We start from the raw sequence: 20103 nt of genomic DNA on the forward strand, positions 1-20103 counted from the left end.
TCAATTGTGAATATTTATATTAAGTTTTGAATCCATTGGTTTTAGCATACATAATTTAAATGTTTGCATTTGAGTATGATTATTATGTTTTAAGTCAACTGGTTGAGTTAATGGAACAAGAACCACATTTGATGTTGGTTCAAGTTACACGGGAAGTGGAATCTCAAATTATTTTGAAAAACTTGAAAAATTAATATTTCACATGCGTTACTCGAATCACTCACAAACCATGACTCAAATCAAATCAAATAAACGAAAACATGAAGGATTTTGTATTTGTGACTTGAATCACAACTTTCACTTGATTTGAATCATGAAACATTGTGACTCGAATCACGAGTTTAACATGATTTGAATCACACAAGCTCCTGTCAACCTCTGCCCAGTTTGATACAAATCACCTTTTGCACATGACTCGAATAAGACAATTTCTCATTTTTTTTCCCGTTAGGCACTGTCCAATTGATTCGAATCACAGTTCATACATGACTCTAATCATGACCCTTCATAACTCGAATCATAGTTATAACTTGACTTGAATCTTAGGAAAATGGGTCACTTATTTTATGTTGATCTAGTTCCACTATACTTGCTCGCTTAACGTAAATCAACAAATGCTCTTAACTTGAATCAAACAACCTTTTTTCATCTATTTTTGGGCTTAATCTGCAACACCTATAAATACTTTGTCACTTCACTTTTTTTAAAAACAACGTACTTAACTATGTGATAATAATGTCCATCTTTGAAAGCTTAAACCACTTGATTACGAAATTATTTCATCTTCAACCTTATGTTTTGTTCATTGATTAATGGATTCAAATCTTGATTGAGAAAATTTGTAATTGTTGAGGAATATTTGTCTTGGAACTAACGTTTCTTTGAAGGGTGTGTAAAGATTTTCAGTAGGCTAGCAAGAATTTGGTAGTTGTGATTGGTGGTGACAAATTCCAGTGAAAAGAAGGAGGTTATTATCTTCAGGTTGTCCTTGGTAGTGTTGTGGGGAAGCCTACAGACAAGGTAGGAGTTCTTCTAAATCTTCAGACAATTCATCGCTTAAGAAATCAGTGGGATTAAGAGGATTGTCACATACGAATACTTGGAGCATATTGGTGAAGCTGGAAGATTCAAGAAGTGATAATCGAGTAAAGATTCCACAAAGAGTTTGACATCAAGGTTGTATACAAGTCAAGTTATAGATAAGAGATTTATTTTCTCGGCATTATTGTGGATTATGTGATTGTATAAACTCGTGTAATATTTTTTAAAACATAATGGAAGAATAACTTTTAATGGGAAACCATTGAAGAGTGGAGTAGGCTTGTAAGGATGATAGATCTGAACCACTACTCTCTCTCTCTCTCTCTCTCTCTCTCTCTCTCTCATATTTTAATTTTCGTAGGTTATTGCATGTTTAGGATTTCTTAGTGTAGTTTATCGTTAATTCTTGTTGGTAGCGATTACTTACATAAGTGTATGTTTTCTTAGAATCAGGACCTATTAGTGTTTTAGTGCTAACTAAATTCTGCAAATTATGGTGTTAGAATCCTATAGCAATTGTATTTCGTAAAGAACATATTTCGTGTCATTTGCGAATTGTCAATTCATTGTAGTTTGTAACTCTTTGAATATAATCTCTAATAACTCTGAAATAGTTGTTAATTGCTAACTGTATCCATGATTAATTTCCAATTAAAGCATAAAGTCTCTAATTTTCTCTACAAGACTTCCACATTAAAAACATTCGATCTTTTATTTTGAAAATCGACCAAATTTTTTAAAAGGGTTTATTCACACCCTCTAGATTATTTCTCTAGTCCATATTCTCATCCAACAACTTGATGCATGTGTTATGGTTCCTTAATATATCTTCTTTTCTCCTTCCTATTCTCTCTCATGAATTCAAGATATGTAAAAAGTTGTTTCAAGGATTTAGAGAATGGTGTGCTCATTTGCACTCTCTTGAGAATGTTTGAAATCCTTGAATACATTTTTTTATTAGTTGGAGTCAGTGTGTTATAATTTTTTTATAGTTTTTCCTCCTTTTTTCCTCGAGCTTTTGTTTGTGCCTCTTCACCTACATATTTCTCCAACCTCTTTTATTCAACTCCTTTATCGTTTTCTTCTTTAACAATAACTTTTTATGTTTCTTATCAATTCCATTTCCACCCACTTTGTAGTGTTAATTTTAGTTAGTTTGAGTGTTATCATTGGTTAGAAGATCAAGTAGATGGTTGACTAAATGACCAATTTGTGCCACGAGGTTTTGATTGAAGCAAATGTGTTTTTCTGACTTTCCATAGTCACTTGCATCAATTGATTCAATATCTCCTCAAATCTTTATGTATTGTCACATTGAGGAGGACTTTGGTGTTTTGTTATAGACATCCACATGTAATGATTTAGTGTATCCTCCAGCCTTGATGTAGCCTGTGTGCAAGTTTTAATTCTCATCTCCATATTGATTATGTTTCGAAGACCGTTGAATAATTTATATTACTTAAAACTTGGTTTATCAGATGGTTAATTGTTTTTTTTTTGTAAGTAGCCTAGTGGCTGGAGTCCACCTTATTAAAGATGAACAAGTGGGATATCACGAGTCCGAACCCACACCCCTGCACTCGATGTCCCTATACAGCTACCAACTGAGCAGTCTTAACAGGATGATGGTTGATTATTTTATAAATACTTGACATGTAAGATAACAGAAAACAAAATTGAACTTTTGGTGTTTAACAATGAGAAAATGGATCGGGGTTATATTTCATTGACATATTATCATGTAGCATCCTTGATCAGTAATATGAAATTCTAATCATTTTTTAATATTATCGCCCAAATCTCTCATCGCAACTCATGACCGAGTCAACAACGTGAGATCCATCATATTACATAATAACAATCTCTCAACCTATTAACCAATATGCCAACATTAAGTTTAAAAGGTTAAAATGAATACTAAACCAAAATCTATGTGTGGACTTTAGCTTCCAATAGATGAAAGACTTGGATCTAGTAATGACAAGTACAGTTTGAATATCAAGTCATACCATGAAAATATATTTTAAGTAGCTAATATAAAACAAACATTAAAAACGAAGAATCCTAGAGAAAGACACTTCTTCTAACTCACCATTTAATGTTATTTTTCTGATGATTAAAATTATGCACCTATAAAAAAAAACATAACTAGGATTGAGCGAGAGAAAAAACAATAAATTTAAAGTTATTGTTTATTTTTTTGAATATTTATATGATAAATAAAAACCATAAAATAAGGGAGAGAAATTCACCTAAAATGCTTCAAAGTATACCTAAAAAAAACATAACTAATAATTAAAAAACAACAATAAAATTAGAAAGAGAGAATAAACACTTGCATATTTGAATAGATAGATATTTCTTCTAAATCACCAATTTCTTCTAACCCGCCGTCTTCTACATTTCAACTTTCAAAAAATATTTTTGTGATGCTTAACTAGACAAAAAATAAATCACTATATTATTATATGTAAAAAAAAGGATACGTAATTTGATAAATTATAGATAATTTTTTTATGAATAATTGTAAGTTAATAGAGTTAGTGAGCTATACAAAGGACGACTAAGTAGTTATAAGAATAAGAAAACTATTTGTTCTATTTTTATCCATTTTTAAAATTAATGATTAATGAGTGAATTAATAGAATTTTTTTTTTGGAGTGAATTAAGAGAATTATTTTTTTAGTGAATTAAAAGATAAAATGTTTTGATACGTGGTTGTCATACTTCAAAATTTGCCCTCCCCTTTTTGTGTTTTTCATCGGACCCATGACTTGAGGTTCATCTATACTCATTCATGCATCATCCATGTGCATTATTCATTCATGATTAACACTTGCTAACAAGCCTCATATATTCAATTCTTATGGTTGATAAAAACAAGGGTTTTGCTTGAAGATTGCGATATGGCCCATCATATGGGGTGAAACCCTAATTACTTAGTTCCTTGGGACCTTGATTCTTTAAGATTATATCATGACATTCATTTGGGCATCCCAACCCTAATTCTTAGCTTTGTTTCTGTGAGATCTTGTGTTTGACCTCATGTATAATGGACTTGACTTCTATAAACTCTAATCGTGGACCCATGGTTGGAGATGTTGCTTGTGGAGCTTTGTGCTTGGTTTGAAACTCTAATTCCCCTATATCTTTTGCATTGTGGATTTTAGCTACCTTGTGTCTAGGGTTTTGGATCCATCAAGATTCTTTGGTCAATTTCATGTCATTAGTTGAGTCATTCACAAGTTGCCTTAGGGCATGGCATGGTCATTAAGACAAGGCGCGTCTTTCAAACAAGTCATTTGATTGCTTAGCTTACAAGTTTTGTTTGTAATGTTGATCCATTCACCCATGGAATTACATTTTAGGATTCATCACAAACATGATACTTTGAAATTGCAATATTTTCACCTAAATTGACTTTTGTTTAACGGTTAACTTTTTGGTCAAAGTCAATAAATCAGATGACACACTTTGTAACCCTAACTTGTGCCTTGTTCATCTCATCTCAATAATGGCATTAACCATAGTTCATTGTAATTGATTTTTTTTTTTTTGTGAATAAGTAATTTAGAACTAGTCCAGTGGCATTAACTAATTTAGTGAACATTAATCCATTGAACATAAGCATGCTAGGCATTCACATATTATTCCATAAAATTATTCCATGCATGTTGTACAAAACAAGTGAATTTCATTGAAATTTGGATCACAATTTTGAAGGTTGAATAACTTGGAATTAAAATCATGAATAGGTTTTTCCATAAAGATTTGTATTACATGAACATTCTGCATTACCATCCATCCAATTCCCAAATTTGTTCAATTCTAAACCATGAAAAGCCAATCAATAGTCATCTTCAATTCCATGTGCATTCAAATTCCAAACCAAACTACAATAGCCATTACATTCACAAATTTTCAACATTTACCATTCCAATTCCAATTCCAATTCCAAAATTTTCATTACAAACTAGCACTCCAAACTACATACACATTTCCAATTTCAATTTACACATTCAATTACATTTCCAATCCATAAACCATTTTCATGTCATTACAAAGATGAACCAATATACATCATGACTATTGCAATACATATATCAATTTTCCAATTCAAACCTTAATCCACAACATACATAAACCAATTTCAATGGATAATTTCTAACAATTCAAATTACAATTCCAAATCAACCTATACATTCAATCACCATCCGCGCTTCAATTACAATTTAACCACATAAAGCCAATTCACATTTCAACTACAAAAGGCCACAAACTCGACCAAGGTACAAAAGCATTAACCATACATCCAAATAGAGGAATTCAACTATATGTCATTCCAAAAACTTGAAACCATAAGCAATCCCATGAGCATTCCATAGCAGCCCTGCACCATAAATAGTTCACTAGTTTTGAATCCAACAAGCATAACTTTAACATTTACCATAGCATAATCCATGTTCAAAAAACATTGCATAATTCTTTCTAACTATCATGGCAGAATTTTTTTTATTACTAACTTCATAATTTACAACAAGTAATTAGCAGAACCATTCACTTAAAAACAATTCAAAACAATTTCACTTACTTCACTCAAGTTTCATAACAGATTTTCAGAGTAATAACTAACTAATAATAGAGTGCATTTCGATATTCATCTAAATTCCAATTGAACAAATCATTAACAATCAAATTAGCATATAACAGAATACTAACAGAATATTGAACCAACTATAACTATTTTCAAGGTAAATCAAACTAACCTAACTGACATCACATTTCAATATAACAGAATAACCAAATTTTAAAACCATTTTTTTCAACTGAAACCAAAAGACCTAACTGCTATAACAGAATGTTCCCTAACCCGCAGAACGCTCTCGAATTTCCAAAGCAGAACACACTGAGGACAAGCTCATTCCCTGTGAAACAAAACCATGCCTTGCCCACAGAACTCACCAAACCTGTATTTTATTAACAGAGCATTAATATGGAATTCCACTGTGAGCTAACAAGAGGCAACACACGGAAGCAAAACTAACGATTAACCAATCCTACAAACCGACTCCAAAAGACTCAACAAAAACCTTCCAAATCCATAACTAATTTCATAAATTGGAATTTCATTTTTAAAATAGAAATTTCATTAACAGTTCATTTCAATCTGAGTTTAGATTGCTATTTCACAAAATTTTGGATATCTAACTAATTCTGCATTTCTAACCAACTACTGCATTTCAATTGAATTTCATGTGAGTTTGAAAAAAGAAAATCACACCCTATATAAGCTCCCTGCAATCTCACGATTGAGGGCGTTGCAAAAGTTTCAGCTCACAATTTTTCACTCTCCAGAAATTCACAAAAGTTCATAGAAACAGTTGCGATTTTCATCATTTTCACGATTCTTCAAGAACAGTTACTCTCAAAAATCAACATTTTACAGAGCTTGCAAGCTCTGATTTGCACGATTCGCTCACCATTCTCTCCCCCGCATTCACACACCAATCGTAACGCAGAAGAATTAAGAAGAAGAAGGAATCGAAATAAAGGAAGAGTCTGATACTTGTTAGCGTCGAACCCCAATTCAGTGAGTTTTCCTTCCCTTCATTCGATTTCATTATTTCCAATTATGTGCACATGAAGAGGAACGATGGATGTTGATACGATTTCTGCATTGATGTTGATTCGAACTTGAGGAAGATGAAGACACGAAGAACGACGAGATACGAAGAGGAACGTGATGCTAAGCCTTCCTGCTTGTGTAGGATGACGCGTTTTTGGAGTCTGCTTGTGAAAGTTTTGGGACCGGTTGGGCCTAAGGCCCAAATGAGACATTTCCATTCATTCTCCCAAACAACCTCTATCCACACCCCCCTGGGAGCCTGCATAGATTCGCCTCAGGGCCCAATCTTCCTTTTTTTGGGCTGTTAGTTTTGTTAGATTTAGTTTTAATCTTGATTAGTTTTAGATTAGCCTAATTAAGAGATATTCGACTTAGAATATTTGTTTTAGGAATTAATTGAAATTTTTTCTTAATTAGATTTATTTTTAGAACTTTGGTTTAATTAGAATTTTAGTTTAATTAGGATTATTAGAGATTAATTAGGTTTTAATTTTGTTTAGTTTAATTAGGATTATTAGACTTTAACATTGATTTTAGGCTATTTTAGAATTTTTTAGATTAAATAGAATTGTTTAGGTTTTATTTGATTTTAATTGTTTTCTATGAATAGAAAAGTTAACTCAATATCATAATTTTGTGAAAATACCATTTTACCCCTTAGAAGTTTGTTTTACCATTTTTTTTATCATATAAATGCATGATTCCCTTTAGTATTAAAAATTTGACTTAGAATTTTAGATGATTTTAATCAAATTTTCTGATTAACAAGTGCATGCTCCCTTAGGAATAGCCTGTGAATTTAATTCTAACCCTTAGATTAGGCTTATATTTTCAAGTCAATTCAAATCCTCCGATTCAAGTTGATCAAAAGCAATTTTGATTAATTAAATCATTTGATCATGTATAACCCCATAGTCCATTCAAGTGATAAAAAGTCACTTGATAACTTGATAGGACTAATTTTAACGTTGTGGATCTCCAAGCTTCAAGTCCAGACTTTCACGCGAGGCATCCCAGTCATATCGAGCAGCGAATTATACAAGATACATCAAAGGTCAACACTTGGTAAATACGATTCAAATCGTATGACACGAGTCTTAAGTAATGAGGAATGATGAGACAAAGTTTCTCCTACCCTTGCCTAAAGTGACTTATCGTACGGGGCGTAGGCCCTAGCTATTCAAAGCATTTGCCATTATTCATATACTTTAATACAATGTGAATCAAGTAAATTACCAAGTCTTCTTCATGCAAAGAAACATCAATTCAAGGAGCAGAAATAAGGATTCTTCTCCAACAACTTGTCAGTTATGGTAAGTATCATGCGCCACGAGTCTTAAGTAATGAGGAATAATGAGATGAAGTTTCTCCTACCCTTGTCTAGAGTGAATTTGCGTACGAGGCGTAGGCCCTATCTATTCAAAGTATTCACCCTTATTCATAGACTTTAGTGTGATTCTTATCAAACAACTGTCAAGTCTCTTCATATCCCATTATCAATCATTCACTTCTTTTGCCTCAATCATCTTGTTGCCAGCCCTAGTAGGCTGAACTATGACAACTCTGACTTTCTCATTGCACAGTGAGAATACGTAGGCAGGAGAATTCATATTCTTCGTGAGCTACCCTATTTATTAATGCTTCATCAATCAATACCATCTTTTTGAGATCATACCACTTCTCCTTGGACTCCATGTACATCCTTTTAGGACGATATAACGACAATCCACCTTGCGAACCAAGAGTTGTTTGGATCATACCCAAACACTTAATTCATTCTTTTTGGCTAAGACGCCTGTTTACTTTTCGGTTCAGAGTCTATTCCTTCATGGATCTAAGATACCATTCTTCTTTGATCTCGAACTGTTTGTTCCCTAGCAAGTGATATACTTTTCCTTGTACCCAACCGTACTTTCTTCGGGCCCTATATATACCCTTTTAGGACGATATAACTCCCGTCTACCTTGTGAACCAAGAGTTGTTTGGATCGTACCCAGACATTTAATTCATTCTTTTTGGCTAAGACACCTATTTACTCTTTGGTTCAAAGTTCACTCTCCTTTGTGGGTTCCTTTGTTACCATTATGTTGGTGCAAGTTATACTTTTCATCACTTTCAATCTCCATTTGTTTTCGTGGTTCCACGAACTACGATTTCTCTGATTTTCTCATTGCACGATGAGAATATGTAGGCACGAGGATGCAAATCCTTGGCGAGCATAATCCTAATTATTTCTCCTTTTGCCTTAGGGCACCAGTCATATCTTTCATGATCCATCATCTGCATTCAACCATTAAACTGTTCACCCTACTGACACATTGTTTCTTTGAAACTGAAATACAGTTTTCTTTGGAATTCCATATATACCCTTTTATGACGATATAACGGCAGTCCGCATTTGTACCTAGAGTTGTTTGGCTCGTACCCAAACATTGTATTCCTTCTTTTTTTGCCAATAAGCTTGTTTACCTCTATGATATAAATCCCATTTTTCCTATGGATTCCAATATACCATGACCTTTGGTTTCAAATTACACCTTTTCAGTCACTGTTACCAAACCTTCACTTTGTGACTTTGGTCAGTCATTCCATTCATCTCCATGATGCATTCATATTATACCTACATTCACTTCATGTGATTTACCCTATCTTTGAGACAAATACACTATCTCTTCGAGCTCCATCTTGTGTCAGCTTGTGAACCAAGAGTTGTTTGGCTCGTACCCAAACACTTAATTCTCTCTGTTTTCGGCTATACGATATAGTGCTAGACGCTTCCGGCTAGTCCACATATTGGTCAATGCCAGTTTTACTCTTGGGTTCATATTTCATCCCTTTTGGAGTTCAAACAATACAGTTCTTTGGTTTAGACCATATTTGTTATCACAATTCTTTTCACCTCCCATCATTAGTTCTATGGGCTACGGAGCTTTGAATTTCTTATTGCACTATAAGGATACGTAGGCATAAGGGTCCCAATTCTCGTTGTGCACTCTATCTATTCTTTTCCTTCATTCTTTCGCGAGTAATATTTAGATATAACACTCATTCGAGAAAGAACAATCAAACGGTTCCCATGGAGTACCATGGATGTTAGGGGTGATAATACCTTCCCCTCGCATAACTGACTTCCTTTCCCAGCATATCTCTTTTCCTCGAGGTCTATCGATGTTTTCCCTTTCCTTCGAGAATAAATAAAGTTGGATGGCGACTCTGTTGTATGTTCGAGCGTGCGATGCGTTCAGGTATATTTCCGCTAGCTTCAGTGGTTAGGGGGGAGTTCTTCTATGTGTTTTTCTATCAATCTCTTAGGTGTGTTAGTGATTATTTTTTTATTATTTAGTGGTTGGTTTTTTAATTGTTGGTTCTGAAATGATTCAAAGTAGAGTTCAACGGAGATAATTCAAAACGAGGCTAATAACCATATTTTGGCCTTATCCGTTCCTTCAAAGGACGTGTGGAGGCCTATGAAACGCAAAACACATGCAAGCAAGAACGTGTCATTTTCTGGAGAAAATACGTTTTGTTACCGTTACTGTCGAAGTAGTATAAATAAGAGTCTTAGCAATAGGATTAGGTGTGTTCAATATTGTACCAAACTCAAAATCACTCAAAGTATCTAGTGTTATTGGGAAAAGAGTTTCTAAGAGTATGTACATATGAAACATCATATTTCCATTCAATGTCAATCTATTTACATTAAAGTCATTTTCACTCCATTTACATTCCTGTCGAAATTATTTTCCTTCTTTATACTTTTCATAAATCTTCTTTGCATTACTTTTAAATTCAACATTATCATCAAAGAACTTCCTAGTAAGAAAAAATTTAAACAAGAACTATACACATATGTCCTAGGATCAATCTAGTCGATCCTGTAAGTAACCAAAGTATCAATTTTGGAAGACTAGCGCTTGTCTACCAAAATCCAAGGTAAACAAATTGGCACACATAGTGGAACCCTTGTGTCTAGTTTTTCTTGTATTTGAAACAAATTCTGCATTAGTTTTTCATACAAATTTTGTTCAAACTTTGTTGCATGAGATTAAGAAGTTGTATACTATCCAAAAATAATGAATCAAGACTAAAAAGGAAGTACGTTAGAGAGATGGTTAATCCACCAAACAACAATGAAGAATAACCTCCTCATTCGACAGCGAGCACGACGAGCAATACCGTCGAGCGTTTAAAATGGACCAGTAATATCATCCCCCGTGTTAATGCAAGGGTACCCATTAACCCTAAAACCAGTAGGGACTAGTAATTTTAGGCCTCATCTCATTGGGTTTACAATACCAATGAATGGTCGCGAGCAACCATATGACATGCCAACTTCTATGATGGAAAATTTGCATAATAGTACGTCAACATTTACTAATCAAAAGGCGACCATAATTTCTCCATTACAAGGGTCGAGACGGCCGTTAACAATTTGTGTCGAAGCACCCGACCCCTAGGGGTGGGACTTTCTGCCCAATTACCCGTTTTCACAATTGATTATGTGGCAGTATTAAGGCAGCAAATGGACAAAAGCAACCATGATATGGTTCATATGCTTGCCCAATATATTGAGACGATATTCAATCCTCTAATCCAAAATACTACCTACACTAATCAACAAAATGCTCATACTAATCAGCAATTGGCAGCGCAAATGACACAAATTACATTTTTGTTTGGCGCGAGTTCAATAACCTCGTCGAGAATGGATGGTAGAGAACCAGGAGTTGATCTTAGAAGAAGACCCAACAATAAATCAGGCCCAATACTTTGTATCCAACGGTGTCGAAGTCGACCAAGGCCAACAAGGCGAACCCCGTAGGGTTGAACAACAAATACCTAGGGAGAGAGAAGTGAAGGAGAAGAGCGATCCAAAATACAACAAAATTATAAAAAAAAATCTCCTTTAGTGATCCTTACGAATGTGTGTGATCAGTGATAGAATTGTTACCTCTTGTGGCGATTGAAACCTTTGATGCAAATCTACGGAGCGATCATGAACGTTGAATGGTGACAATGCCTCTACTCAGTCCACATGAACGGATTCCTTCAATCTCAGTGCTAGCTGCTAGGAATGAAGGCTTTGAGTGAGAGAGAGAAACGAAATTGTAACTGCATAAATCCTTCTGCGTAAGGGTTCTATTTATAGAACCACTTGTGTGGGTTGCAAGCTAAAAACCCCGCTTAAGTGTATGTGGCCCATATCTTATAATATGCCAAAATCACTTAAGCACGTGGTACCTTACCATATTTCGTATTCTACTTAAGTACACCGTACCTTACGATGTTCTACAATTTACTTAAGTGCACCGTACCTTACGGTGTTCCTTAGTTACTCTATCTCTCATCAATCCGTCCTTTTGTGTGTGACCCTGTAGGTTTTCGCGGCATCGGCAATTATATTAAATCACGTATTTAACATAATAAACAGTGAGCGGTATCTAGCAACACATCACTGCTACCCAAGACACGAAAATGTCATGTGATTTGACAAATCCTTTTGTGATAATACTTATGTGTACAATTACCTTTTGCCCTTATGTCTATATTGATCACAAGGCATAGACCGTGTCATCCTTGTCCAGTTCAATATTGGGCCCGTAGACATTTATCCTGTTACGCAGGATGGGCAAATTCCATCTAGGTCACTCATGTCCCTCAGCATGCTTCGTGGAGTACCCATCAACTGTCTTTATGGTCATCCAGTTACTGACAATGTTTGATCAGCAATAAGGCACTCGACTCTACATCTAGGGTACATAGTGGTTTCAGGTCAAAGGGTGGTATACACCTTTATCACCATGAGAATAACTTATGACACTTAGCTTAACATTATATATAGTATTCTCATAGCGGGTCAATCCGGTTATGAATATTACTCTAAATATTCATACTTATGTTTAAGACTTGATAACTCCTTATCCATGATCCATGAGATGTGATCATCAGTCTATATACATAATAGTCTCAATGCTTTAATGTTATCCCACTTCACAACAAAGCTCGAATACGGATACTTTAAGAATATTGTCCTTATGTTTAATTGATCTCATGATTAAGTCACACTTGATACATTAAACGGACTAGCTATTCTAGGGACTTTATTAAACAAACATAATAAAGAAAAAGCCTTTCATTATTAATAAATAATTCGATACAAGTACCAAAATTATTGGCCTCTAGGGCTTACACCAACAAGCTCCCACTAGCACTAGAGCCAATCAGGCATACCCCTAATGCCCATAGATCTAGTATGGACATCATGCTTCTGCTGCGCAAGAGGCTTTGTCAGTGGATAAGCAATATTGTCAAGTGTAGGTACTCTGCATATTTTCACATCTCATCTATCTATTATCTCTCGAATAAGGTGATAACGCCTAAGTATGTATTTGGATCGTTGGTGAGATCTAGGCTCCTTAGCTTGTGCGATAGCACCATTGTTATCACAATAGAGACCAATGGGATCCACAATGCTAGGAACTATGTCAAGTTCACTAATGAACTTTTTGATCCAAACAGCTTCCTTTGTTGCACTTGAGGCAGCAATATACTCGGCCTCAGTTGTAGAATCAACAACTGTATCTTGCTTTGAACATTTCCAGCTCACAGCGCCACCGGTTTAAGCAAAACACATAACCAGATTGCGATCTAAAGTCATCCATATCTGTCTGTAATCTAGCATCGGTATATCCAATTATAACAAGCTCTTCCTGACCTCCATATATCACGAATGAGTCCTTAGTCCTTCTCAAATACTTAAGGATATTCTTGATAGCTACCCAATGAGCATCATTTGGATCAAATTGGTACCTACTCGTTGCACTTAAAGCATACGAGACATTTGGTTGAGTACATAACATGACATACAGGATAGATCCTATTGAAGATGCATATGGAATCTTATTCATGTGATCCTTTTCTTCCTTAGTTGAAGGGGATTGTGTTTTTGATAGACACAAGCCATGTTGCATAGGTATGAATCCTTTTTCGGAATCATGCATATTAAAGCGTCTCAGCACTTTGTCTATGTATGTACTCTGACTTAGGCCTAACAGTTTTTGTGATCTATCTCTATAGATCATGATTCCTAATATATAGGTTATTTCATCTAGGTCCTTCATAGAAAAGCATTTCCCCAACCAAGACTTTACTTGTTGCAGGGTAGAGACATCGTTTCTAATGAGTAATATGTCATCTACATATAATACTAGGAAAACGATCATGCTCCCACTAACCTTCTTGTAGACACAAGGCTCATCTTCGTTCTTGATGAATCCATATTGTTTTACTGTTTCATCAAAACAAAGATTCCAGCTTCTGGAAGCTTGCTTCATTCCTTAAATTGATCTTTGTAAGTTACATATCTTTTGGGCTTCTTCTGATATGTCAAATCCTTCAGGCTGTGTCATGTACACATCCTCAAGAAGATTCCTATTAAGGAAAGTAGTTTTGACATCCATCTGCCATATTTCATAATCATGATATGTAGCGATAGCAAGTAAAATCCGAACATATTTAAGCATTGCAACTGGTGAAAAGGTTTCATCATATTCAACCCCATGAATTTGTTTATATCCTTTTGTAACCAGTCTTGCCTTATAGGTATGTACCTTACCATCCATGTCAGTCTTCTTTTTGAAAACCCACTTGCATCCTATAGGGTTAACTCCTACAGGAGGCTCTACCAAGGTCCAAACTTGGTTTGTGTACATGGAATCCATTTCAGATTTCATGGCTTCTAGCCACTTCTCAGACCCGGGACCAGTTATGGCCTCTTGGTAGGTCACAAACTCATCTTGATCCATGAGTAATACATCACCTTGATCAGTTATGAGATATCCATATCTCTCAGGTAGGTGATGTATCCTGCTTGACCTACGTTGGTCTTGTTCTACTTGAGCAGGTTTCTCTTCCACAACTACTTGTGTTTCCTGCTCTAATTCCTTCATAGGTGTATCAATGCTTTTTTGATTCTTGAATTTCTTTAAGCTCTACTTTTCCCCCACTTATTCCTTTGGAAATAAAATCCTTTTCTAGGAAAACTCCAGTTCGAGCGACAAACACTTTGCCCTCAGAAGGATTGTAGAAGTAATACCTTCTTGTTTCTTTAGGATACCCCACAAATAAGCATTTGTCAGATTTGGGCTCAAGCTTAGTTGAAATTTGTCGTTTCACATAAACTTCGCAACCTCAAATCTTCATGTAAGACATATGTGGTTTCTTACCACTCTATATCTCATATGATGTCTTCTCAACCTTTTTGGATGGAACACGGTTAAGTGTGTAAGCTGCTGTCAATAGTGCATGTCCCCAAAATGAGTTTGGAAGATCGACGTGACTCATCATGGATCGGACCATGTCTAACAAGGTTCAATTTCTTCTCTCAGATACACCGTTCCATTGGGGTGTTCCAGGAGGAGTAAGTTGGGATAGGATCCCACATTCTTTCATATGGTCATCAAACTCTAGGCTTAAATACTCACCACCTCGATCTGACCGAAGAGTTTTAATATTCTTACCTAGTTAGTTTTATACTTCATTCTTGAATTCCTTGAAATTTTCAAAGGACTCCGATTTGTGTTTCATTAAATACACATAACCATATCTACTGAAATCATCAGTAAATATGATGAAGTACTGAAAACCTCCTCTGGATGGTATGTTTAGTGGTCCACATACATCAGTATGTATGAGGGCCAAAAGATCATTAGCTCTTTCACCTTTTCCTGTGAATGGAGACTTTGTCATCTTTCCAATTAAACAAGATCTGCATGTCTCATATGATTCATAATCAAAAGAGTCCAAGAGTCCATCTTTATGGAGTTTGAAAATGTGTTTCTCATTTATGTGGCCTAATCGAAAATGCTAAAGGTAAGTTGGATTTAACTTATTAGGTTTCATCCTTTTAGTATTAATGTTATAAATAGGCATTTCAAGATCAAGGACATATAATCCATTGTTCATATGTGCAATAGCATAGAATATATCATTCAAATAAATGGAGCAACAATTGTTCTTTATTATAAATGAAAAACCAAACTTGTCTAAACAAGAAACGGAAATAATATTCCTGCTAATTGCAGGTACATAATAACAGTTCTCTAACTGAATTATTAAACCACTGGGTAAAGTCAATACATAAGTTCCTACAGCTAAAGCAACAACCTTTGCTCCATTGCCAACTCGTAGGTCAACTTCACCTTTTGCCAAATCTCTACTCCTTTTTAGCCCTTGCACATTGGTACAAATGTGAGAACCACATCCAGTATCTAATACCCATGATGCAAAAGTAGATAAATTAATTTCAATAAAAAAATACCTGAAGTTGAAGTCTCTACTCCATTCTTCTTATCTTTCAGGTACTTTAGGCAATTTCTCTTCCAGTGTCCAGTCTTACCGCAATGGAAGCATGTGCCTTCCTTTGCTATACCTCCACTAGGCTTCAAAGCAGTAGCAGTGGGTTTGGGTTTGGCAACTTCCTTGCCTTTCCCTTTATCACCCTGCTTAGTGGGTCTTTTATTCTGTCTCTTTCCATTTCCGATCATCAGAATGGACTTCCCTTTTGACTTCAGATTCTGCTCAGTAGTTCTTAACATGGCTAGCAGTTCAGGAAGAGATTTGTCCATATCATTCATATTGAAATTAAGGACAAATTGACTGAATCTATCTGGCAACGATTGCAAGACCAAATCAGTTATAAGTTCCTTTCCGAGTGGAAAACCCAACCTCTCAAGGTTCTCCACATACCCAATCATCTTGAGCACATGGGGACCTACAGGGGATCCCTCAGCTAACTTTCCTTGAAAAAGGGCTTTTGAAACTTCAAACCTTTCATGCCTTGCTTGCTCTTGATAGAGCATCTTCAAGTGTTCGATCATATCGAACGCTGCCATGTTCTCATGTTGCTTTTGCAACTCTGAGTTCATAGTAGCTAGCATGAGGCAAGCAGTTTCATTAGAATCATCGACATGCTTCTTATAAGCATTTCTTTCTGCCTTAGGTGCAGAACTAGGAGGTTGCTCTTTAGGAACAGGTTTCTCTAAGACATAAATCTTTCTATCATGTTTGAGGATAATCCTCAGATTTCGGTGCCAATCCAGAAAATTTGTCCCAGACAATTTTTCCTTATCAAGGATTGATCGTAAAATGTTGTTATAGGTGTTTGTTGTCATGGTAATCTACATGAAAATAATGAAAATATAAGTATCAATAACATATTTAATTAGGCCTTTAATTAAATATGCTTCCACTATTTTACTCAAAACAAATGACCCTCACCATTTGATTCAGAAAATCCCGTTGGAAGATTTTCTAGTGGGTCGAGATCCACATTTCACTTTGTTTTAAGTCAGCGTGGGAGAATTACACAAAACTAGGTTATTTAGGTAGGAACTCCTTCCAATTGTATCTAATACAACTCTCGAATATTTTAGTTGGGTGAATAACTCCTTATTCCAATCCATCACATGGATCATTCCAACTCTTACTTCTAAACATGTACAATGTTATTATAATTTGTTTAGTTAAGTTTGACCCATTGTTTTAGCAATTAGATATTACAATTATCCCACTGCACCTTACTAATATAGAATATGTACCTCGCGTAGGCGAAACCTACATTATTCGATACTAGTCTTGATGAGTGCTAAAACTTGAAAAGCATAAACTTAATATTTAATTTAAGAGAGTTTGCAATTATTCTGATCTCACCGGCTTATTTATCATATAAATCGTTTATCACATTCATCAACATGCATAATGAAATAGTTATGGCCCCTAGCGCAATTGTTCTCCCAAGCCAATGAGAGAACCTAAGCTAACCTAATAACGATCTAAGCTTCTCCAAGCAAGATCTTCAAGGTTGTCCTTCTTTGATATTGTATTCTTCTCTTTCTTCATAACATTACATTACATAAAAGAAACTCGTTTTACATACGAGGGAGTGAGATGAGAAAATAAGTTACATTAAGAGATTAAAAGAGAGGCACGACACGCAAGTCGTATTTTAAAATCCCAAAATAAAATAAAGGAAAACTAAGGCCATAACCGATCACCACAAGACAATAATAATAAACACATTATTATTATTATTAATTTAAATTCTGTTAATTAATTAAAACCAAATTAAATTTCGGAGACCGATCACACTACGCAGAGTTAAATTTTGCATCAACACTTGATACTTTAAAGCACAAATCTTGCGCAGTCACAACCCTAATCGCATAACTCTTTGACAACACAGCCCTTGTGTCGTCATGAACCCTAATGCACCAATTTCAGATCGTCAAACATACCTCGATTATTAATTCAATATGATTGATCAACATGTCATTGCTTCACCATACTAATGTTGGATCAAGAAGCAAATGACCATTGATCGCTCAAAGGAAAACAACCATTAAGTGTTTGAATGAACGAAACAAAAATAGCATGTCATATATACCGTATTTTGAATCAGGATTACTTATATCATATATATGACTTGATCGATCTCAATTGCGTAACCTATGGACAATCGATGTATCGCTGCTTCACCATACTAATGTCGAATTCCGAAGCATAGTCAACATCAATCATCCAAATCGTACACACATGATGCCAAATTTAATTACTCGTTTATTCTTTGACTCATTTGTATTTTAATCCTATTAATACAGAAAATATAGAAAATAAACAGCTATCAGATGCATGGTTTCGTAAGTGGCTCTGATACGACTGATGGAGAAGAGCGATCCAAAATGCAACGGAATTTAAAAAAATTTATCCTTTAGTGATCCTTACGAATAAGCATGATCAGTGATAGAATCGTTACCTCTTGTGGCGATTGAAACCTTTGATTCATATCTACGGAGCGATCACGAACGTTGAATGGTGACAACTGCAACACCCATTTTTCTACCCTAGAATACTTAACATATAATCAAAGTAAATAAGCACGCATATAAACAAAAGGGTGTCACATCGACATTTTCGAAAACTAAAAGCTTTCCAAAAACCAAACCTCATTCATCATCAATATACAATACACCTGGTCATTTCAAATAACACATTTCACTTATCATGAATATTCAAACATATGCGTTCGCAGCGGAAAATAATGAATACTCATGCATTTCATAACATGATCCATGTCCCATACCATGATCATCTCTCAATAATCACCTCAAGATAAAATAAATCAAGTAATAACATAATGCATATCCAAATAAGATATGAGTTCAATACTACTAATCTACCCAGTGTTACATGACCAGAGCATTGACTCACTACTTAGTCTTCAAACTAAAATACGGAAACTCTCCAGCTAATCTCGAGCGAGCTACCGTCCACCTACATTCAGCGATACTACTCTTGAGTATCTGCACGATACCCATGTAAAGGTAACATTCAAACAGAAAGGGTGAGAATTCAAATCATTATGAAGAAGTATAATAAGGCACAATGATTAAATCAACAATTAAAGGAATTCATCACACTTCGTATAACCATGTAAATAATATTCGTCAACATTTATTTCTCATGTTTCAAACATCCATCAAAACTCAAGGAGTAAAATATTAAAATCTAATACTATATTCCCAAAAATACACATAACTACAATTATCACATAATCACATATTTTGCCAAGTTATGTACTCAAACATCACCAAATTCAATTACCATATCTCATACACACATCACAATCACAACAATGCATACACTCAATTATCACATAACTCTAATATGACTCAATGCAAGACATGTGACTCTATGCATGCGGTACCTCAATGTGAACCCAACGTTTCACCGCTTTCCGGTTCAATATCTAGAATCCAAGCCACGCTTCCGATCCAGACAAGATCAAAGCCACTACCACGCCTATTTCCAATTAAGGATCAACGTGTGCTACGTCTATTTCCAATGAAGGATCACCGTTTACTACCTCGCCTATTTCCAATTAAGGATCAACGAGTGCTACATCAACCTCGCCTGTTTCCAATTAAGGATCAACCAGTGCTACATCTACCTCGCCTATTTCCAATTAAGGATTAACGAGTGCTATATGTGAACCCACAGTTTCACCACTTCCACAATGAAGTCGACCATGCCATGAATGAATGCACACATACCAACACATATGCAATTAAGATCATCTCTACCATCTTAACATTCCACATATCACCATAATTCAACTCTATGAGTTATCCACCAATGGTACATATACACATTCATAACAATATATCATTCACAATTCACCAATGGTACATATACACATTCATAACAATATATCATTCACATTTCACCAATGGTACATATACAAATTCATAACAATATATCATTCACAAATATAGGCTAATTATCAAATAAGCACACTTAGATTTCATTCCAAACGAATACAACATCTAAATCTCAATTTTTCACTTTTCAAACAGTGTTAACCGGTTAACGTATATGGT

At 35.1% G+C, this 20103-nt stretch overlaps 1 long non-coding RNA gene across 2 annotated transcripts; it reads right to left on the bottom strand.

The window, feature by feature from the left end:
* Positions 1-5028: 5028 nt before the first annotated feature.
* On the bottom strand, positions 5029-6829 carry LOC127118358 (uncharacterized). 2 transcript variants are annotated; one of them, XR_007802186.1, is made up of 3 exons: positions 6608-6829; positions 5912-6008; positions 5029-5431 (listed from the first exon to the last, which is right to left on the bottom strand). It is a non-coding gene; the product is annotated as an uncharacterized LOC127118358 (long non-coding RNA). The 2 variants fall into 2 exon arrangements; XR_007802187.1 differs by having other exon boundaries at positions 5888-6008; positions 6608-6822.
* Between the last annotated feature and the right edge of the window lie 13274 nt (positions 6830-20103).

Source organism: Lathyrus oleraceus, chromosome 2 (genome assembly GCF_024323335.1).
Source record: "Lathyrus oleraceus cultivar Zhongwan6 chromosome 2, CAAS_Psat_ZW6_1.0, whole genome shotgun sequence".
Lineage (NCBI taxonomy): Eukaryota > Viridiplantae > Streptophyta > Magnoliopsida > Fabales > Fabaceae > Lathyrus > Lathyrus oleraceus.